The sequence below is a fragment of the Artemia sp. Qi Xiang Cuo genome, chromosome 3 (genome assembly GCF_049724085.1).
Source record: "Artemia sp. Qi Xiang Cuo chromosome 3, ASM4972408v1, whole genome shotgun sequence".
Taxonomy (NCBI): domain Eukaryota; kingdom Metazoa; phylum Arthropoda; class Branchiopoda; order Anostraca; family Artemiidae; genus Artemia; species Artemia sp. Qi Xiang Cuo.
In genome coordinates, this window is record NC_142796.1 from 6,743,726 (window position 1) to 6,751,503 (window position 7,778).

Genomic DNA, 7,778 nt, shown 5'->3' on the forward strand with positions numbered 1-7,778 from the left:
TAGCTTAAGAAGTTTGCAGAGTTGTCAGAAACGTATTTTATTTTCCAAAATTCAAAAAGAAAAGCTTTAACCTTACGGTTAAGTAACACTTAGATTTAACCCTTAAAATTCTTTAACTTCCACTTTTAGTCATTCATTCAAAACTTCTAAAAGAATTTCCAGAAATTATGGAGATGTTACTAATTTACATTTTTCTGCCTGACTCTTAGGGAAACAGAAAAATGCGACAGACATTTTGAAAAAAGGAAGATGATTTATAGCAATTCCAAACCAGGGTTAGATTACCAAGTGGGAAGACAGATAAAGGGTACGATTTCAAATTTTGTTGCCCAAATTGTCGTTATTGGCAGATTAAAGTTTCATCGGTTTTATAAGCTTTCATTGAATAATTTATTCATCCCTGATTTATCAACTATTCTTTGCTGGAAATCTACAAAAAGAATATACAAAAAAAAAGAATACAAATAATAAACAAAATGTGATAAGCCAAAAGAACAGCTCTGCGCTTTCATAAAATAAAACATATGAATCTTTATAGGATTACATTCCAACAATAATCCTAAAAGGATTAAAATTGTAAAAAATTGCATTTAAATCGTTAAATTTTTAAGTAATACAAATAAAACACAAAAAAAGCAACTTGAAACATAAAATCTTAAAGAGAACCTAAAGCTTTTAAATTTGAAAAAAAAAAATTTAAAATCACCGCTTATTCATAGTTTAGTTGGTTGTAGGTTTAGCTATTTGGAACCTAGATTGCTCTGAAAGGTAGGCATTGGAGTATATACGCAGAAGATGGAATATTTACTAAGAAATAATTGAATAGAACGAATTGCTTCAAAGATACTATTTCCTTCAGCGTGGATAAGCTGATTCCAAATTTTATTTGGTAACTAAATAGTAGAAGTAGATAATGGCGTAGACACCTGAATTCGGAATTTTTTTGTCAATATTTAAGAATGAAGTACTTGTATAAGGTGGGTAGTACTATATATATATATATATATATATATATATATATATATATATATATATATATATATATATATATATATATATTCTACTCCAAAAGGACCGCCTTAGCTCCGCCTTCGAGTTCAACTGAGATAGACCTTCGCAATCGCCTCGATTGACCAAAACAAACCCAGTTGACGAAAGCATTCGCTTTGATTCAGACCAAATTAAATAATGAGTGATAGTGAGTTAGTGATTGGATTGTTGGACAATTTAGTCGATGAAGATTATGATCGTGAGAGGCGTGGCAGGCAATATAAAACTCATTCGCGTCGCAGAATACTCTCAAGTGAGAGTGATAGCGATCAAACAAATGGCTCTCGGAGCCCAGAGTTTCAAACTCGTGCTCGGTATGGCTCTCGGAGCCCTGAAATTAGTTCTAGGAACGAAAAATCTTGCTCTCGGAGCCCCACAAAAATCCTTGACACAAAGCAGAAGGCTTTTCCGGTTAAACACAAAGGTAAAAGATTAAAAGAAAACACGTCAAATGACGCTCTATTCAAAAAGATTTCTGAAGAACGTTCTGGTACCAAAGAGGGTCCTAAGATCCATAAGAAACTTGCCAAAGTTGCAAATAGAGCTTTTTCTGAGCCTTTGGAAATAGTGACGCTAAAAGAGTTATTTGAGCACCACTCTAGGCCTGCGAATACCGAAAAAATTGTTCCACCAAGGTTGACTAGTGAAATTAGGGCTATTCTCTCATCACAGGCTAAAGAGAGGGATGCTAAGGCCATTCAAATTCAGCGGAAAATTGATCACTCAACATTTTGTGTTTTAGAGGCAGCAAATGCGATTCTTGAGATAGAAAATGAGCATATTAAAGAAAAAGTTGTCAAAAACCTTACAGATGCAGTTCACATGCTTGGCCTCACCAATTACGATCTAAGGTTAAAAAGACGTCATGCGATGAAATTTGAATTGAGCCCAGATCCCACTGTAGCATCAGCTTTATGTGCCCCTGAAGTCAAAGTCACGGAGTATCTTTTTGGCAAAGATATTGCCAAAACAACGTCTAAAGCTAAATCCGTGGCGGATTTGAAAAAATCCTTTGGAAAACCAAAAAACGTGCAAGGGGGGCCTACCGTTATCGCCGATGGCAGAACGAGGCCCCCCGTCCAAATTATCGCAGAAAGCAGGGCCAGGACCGTCAAGAGAGGTCCAAATTCCAGAAAAGGGATCGCAAATAGCTGGTATGTACTATTTACCATACCCCGACCTTGATTTTTATGATTTTGTTGTTAATTTCAATAGACAGTCACAACGTTTTGCTGATAACTTTAAAGCTGGGAGAATTAGTAAGTACATCTCAGAATGGCAGTCAATAACCAGTGATTGAATATTTTGAATATTGTGGCCTCAGGCTATAAGATTGAATTTGAGAAAACACCACTAAAAGCTTTGAAAACAAAAAACAAAAGTTTTACTTTTGAAGAAATTGAGGCTGTAAGAAAGGAAGTTGATATTTTATTGCATAAAGGTGTTATTTTTAAAGTACCCGACTTCAGAATAAAGGAAATACGTTGTATTTCTCCCGTTTTTACAGTCCCAAAGAAAGATGGGTCTACCCGGTTTATTCTTAACCTTAAAAATTTAAATGAAAACCTTAAACATTACCATTTTAAAATGGAAAGTGTTCATTCTGCGGTTCTTTTGATAACAAAAAATTGTTATATGGCCTCTATTGACCTAGTCGATTTTTATTATTCATGCCCGGTTGATTTTGAAGATCAAATTTGGCTTTGTTTTCAAGTTTAACTTTGTTATTCTTTTACTTCAATGCAAAATGGCTTATCATCGGCCCCTAGGGTTCTTACGAAACTTATGAAACCTGTTATATGACTTCTTCGAAGAAAAGGGTATTTGTCAGTTACGTATTTAGACGATTCTCTCCTTCTGGGAAGGTCATATTTAGAGTGTCAAAATAATGTCTATGAAACAGCGAAATTACTGTCAGAACTGGGGTTTGTGATCCACCCGGGAAAGTCAGTTCTCATTCCAAGCCAACAAATAGAATTTCTGGGCTTTTTGTTAGATTCGCGATCAATGCGTATTGTCCTGCCGGAAAGAAAAATTAAAAAAGTTATACATTTGGTTTCAAAAATTCTTTGTCAAAAATTGACTACGATTCAAGAAATTGCTGAAGCTCTTGCCTTTCTTGTTTCAACATTTCCAGCAGTAGAATTAGGGCCCTTATGTTACCGAAAAGCGGAATCGTTGAAAACTCAAGCATTAAGGTACGCGAAGGGTAATTTTGCGGCAAGGATAATTTTAACATCCGATGTAAATTTGGAACTACAATGGTGGTTGGATATTGACAATCATGCTTCTAAAGCAATTGAGTCTAGATCAATTTACAAATATTTGTGTAGTGATGCGTCGAAATTAGGTTGGGCACTCGTGGATGAATATTCCATGAAAATGGCCACAGGTGAATGGTCCTCAGAAGAGAAAAGATTTGATATCAATGTTTTAGAAACAAAGGCTGTTTATCTGGGATTAAAATGTTTTGCTCAGGATATTAAAGGCATGCATGTTCGGCTGCGTTCTGACAATATAACCACAGTAGCTTACATAAATAAAATGGGAGGATCAAAATTTAAATTTTGTAATTATTTCGCAAATAAGGTCTGGTAGGTAGTACTGCAGGGCAAAGGATGGATGTCTGCAGAACATGTGCCGGGGGTTGCTAATATTGTGGATAAGGCATCACGAAAATTTGATAATGAAAAGGAATGGAAATTGGATTCTGAAATATTTACTATTTTGAATTTTTGGTATGTCAGTCAATAGATATTGATTTGTTTGCGACTAGATTAAATTTTCAGATTAAACCATTTGTTTCTTGGAAACCAGATCCAGAATCTTTTTTCGTAGATGCATTTGCAATGAATTGGAAGCATTATTTCTTTTATGCATTCCCCCCATTCAGGTTACTTCTGAGGACCCTTCAGAAGGTGGAAACAGATCAGGCCACTGGTATTTTGATCTTTCCGAACTGGACCACACAAGTATGGTATCCCTTACTATTAAAGCTTTTAATAGGAAGTCCAATATTTCTACCAAATGATAATTTTACTTTGTCTCTCCCACAGAAACCGACCTTGCACCATCCATTGTCCAAGACGTTACACCTAGCGGCTTGCGTCGTCTCCGGCAAGGGCTTCACCACCAAGGATATTCTCCCTCCACAGTCGATATTATCATGGATGGGTGGCGGGATTCAACTAAGCGCCAGTACAAAGTTTACATTGAAAAATGGATCGACTTTTGTGGAAGAAACACAATCCAGGCCTGGGAGGCAACTCTACCGGAAAATTTGACATTTCTTACGGAACTTTTTCACTCAGGTGTTGGATACAGTGCTATTAATACTTCGAGGAGTGCTTTATCGGCAATTCTACCAAGCCTTCAGTTAGGCAGTAATCAAATCACCAAGAAGTTTATGAGAGGTGTCTTTAATAGAAGGCCTAGTCTACCCAAGATTTCAAGTATTTGGGATGTAAAATGTGTATTCGATCTCTTTAAACTGCCTGCTTGGGATATCGAAAATCTTCAATTAAAGACACTAACACAAAAATTAGTAGTTTTATTGATTTTATCAGCTTGTGAAAGAGTTCAGTTTTTGGCCAGTTTATCACTTAGTAACATGGTACATAATGACGATGGAAGTTTTGACTTTCAAATCAATGTATTGTTAAAAACATCGAAACCGGGCAACCACAAATCATTAGTTAAATTTCGACATTTTCAAGAGTCGTCCCTGGGTCCGGCGACGCACCTAGCTAGATATATTATAATGACATCATATCAAAATAGAAACGACGCACTTTTTCTTACATATCGTAAGCCTCATACTGCTGCGTCCAAGTCATCTATTTCTAGATGGATAAAAGAAGTTTTATTTCTTGCAGGTATAGATATCAGTGTCTATGGTGCTCATAGCACACGGTCTGCCTCAACGTCCCACCTTAAAGCAAGAGGAATTGATGTAGATCAAATCATAAAATATGTAGGCTGGACAAATGCCAAAACGTTTGCAAGGTTTTATAATAAACCAATTGAAAGTGGTCAGCAGTTATCTGTGTTTTGAATATATTCACTGTAATTTGTTATATTTGAAATATCTTCCTATAAATGAATTTTTGTACAACAGCCTCTTTTAATGAACAGGGCTATTATTATCATTAGTGTTGGTATAGCTCATGCTGAACTTTAAAATCTCAGTTGAACTCTACGGCGGAGCTAAGGCGCACCTCTTGGAGTAGAATTGATCAATTAAACGAAAATTTACCAAGTTTGAAGTTTGGTTGTAATTCTACTCCAAAGAAGGAGTACCAGCGTAGCTGAGAGTTCAACTGCCCTTCCAATTTCCCTTCCCGTTGAACTCTCAGTGTTTCATCATGAGCTTAACCACCGCATATTATAATGACTTTAAAATACTGGGTTTGTTTTGGTCAATCGAGGCGATTGCGAAGGTCTATCTCAGTTGAACTCTCAGCTACGCTGGCGCTCCTTCTTTGGAGTAGAATTACAATCAAACTTCAAACTTGGTAAGTTTTTGTTTAATTTATCAATTTATAGTTAGTCGTGATGTTTACTAATAGAAAAGTAATGATTTTAGTGAAATTGTTTAATTAGTTTTTTTAACTTAGGTATTTTTTTGGAAATTTATTTATCTTTTTTAATGTCTTAAATGATATTAAATATACGGATAACAAAATAAATTAACTTGTGATGTTTCCAAAATACAAAATGAAGATGATATAGATATGTTAGTCGTGATTTTTCCTATTAGATAAATAGTGTTTATAGTGACATTTTTTTTTACTTATTTTTTTAACTTTGAAATTTTTTCAAGCTTTTTTTTCATGTCTTTAAACGACATTGTAACATGTTCACATTAGAGTTGAATATGGTATGGTCGTAATAAATTTGACATAGACAATTTCAAATGATGTCTACATAAATTTGAGAGGCTATGAGCAAATGGTTCTGTAAAGTGAATATTTTGGATGGGTGCCATAGGACAATAAGTTGTTAAATTATTAAATTGCTAAGTTGGTAAAAATATTAGACTTAAATCAAGTATTTGTCTTGCAACTGCGATGTTTTGTCTGAAATAGTTGAATTAGGCTCTTACCAAATTCTGAAAGAGATGAATCAGATTCTTTTTAGAGTTAGAGACATGAAGGGGAAGTTTTTCAAGACTCGGTCAAAAACAGACACTGCAACCAATACACAAAAGATACGCGAGATGCTAAAATTGGTGACTTAGGTTTTTACCATAATTTTAACAAGATTAGTCAGATTCTTTTTAGAGTTAGAGGCACATGAAGGCAGATTTTTTCGAGATTCAGTGAGTAAAAGACATTAATATCAGCTCACAAGTGGTATACTAGAGTCTGAAATAAATGAATTAGGTTTTTACCAAAGTCTGAGGGAAATGAATAAGATTCTTTTCAGAATTAGAGACATATTAATTGGTAATTTATTAAGATTCAGTCAGAAATAGACACTACTGTCAGATTGATTTTGGGACTTATAACTTTTTTGGAAGTTATAAGAAGCTGATTCGAAGTTTGCATAAAGCTCGATGAAGAGGCGTTTTTTGTAATCAAATATCTTGTTCAAAATGTTTTGTGCTCTCTTTTGCCCGAAATTTGATGAAAGTACGTTACATTGAATAAAATGTTTCGTTCAATATGTTTTGTACTCTGTTTTGCGCAAAACTTGATGAGCATACTCTTTTTGAATAAAATGTATGATTCAAAACGTTATGTATTCCATTTTATAGACATGATATACTAGACGTGGTATACTTAAGACTGAGGTGAATTAAGTTTTTACCAAAGTCTGAGAGAGATGAATCAGATTCTTTTTAAAGTTAGAGACATATGAATTCGGAATTTACCAAGCTTCAGTCAGAAACAGACACAACTAGCAGCTCACAAGTGGTATAATAGAGTCTGAAATAGGTGAATTAGGTTTTTACCAAAGTCTAAAAGAGATGAATCGGATTCTTTTTAGAGTTATAGACATGTGAAGTGGGAATTATATCAATATTCAGTCAGACAAAAACCCTATTACCAGCTCCAAAATGGTATACTAGAGTTTGATATAGGTGAATTAGGTTTTATACTAAAGTCTCAAAGAGATGAATCCGATTGTTTTTAGAGTTAGATACACATAAAGTGGAAATTTATCAAGATTCAGTCAAACACAGACACTATTACCAGCTAATAAATGGTATACTAGGGTCTGAAATAGGTTAATTAGGTTATTGCCAAAGTCTGAGAGAGATGAATCTGATTTTTTTTTAGAGTTAGAGACATATGAAGTGGGAATTTATCAAGATTCAGTCAGACGCAGACACTATTACCAGCTCACAAACATCCGCTCAGTCATACAAACACACAAAAACATATACGTGGACAAGGAAACAGCCGCTCAGACACATAGGAAGAGAATGACAGAGGTAAGCAAACAGCCGCTCAGGCACAAGAGAGAGAGAGAGAGAGAGAGAGAGAGAGAGAGAGAGAGAGAGAGAGAGAGAGAGAGAGAGAGAGAGAGAGAGACAAAAACACCTACAGACACTCAAAGTCAGACACACAAACACAAAAGACACACACAGAGACACAAAAAAAACCTACAAACACATAGAGTCAGACACGCAAAGACAGACAGAGAAACGAGAAAACATCCGCTCAGACACACAGGCACAGAGAGTGAGAGAGACAAAAACACAGATTCAGACACACAGGAGA

General features: G+C 35.1%; 1 pseudogene; it reads left to right on the forward strand.

The window, feature by feature from the left end:
* The first annotated feature begins 1,171 nt into the window (after nt 1-1,171).
* On the forward strand, nt 1,172-2,201 carry LOC148953703 (uncharacterized; annotated as a pseudogene).
* Nucleotides 2,202-7,778: the final 5,577 nt, after the last annotated feature.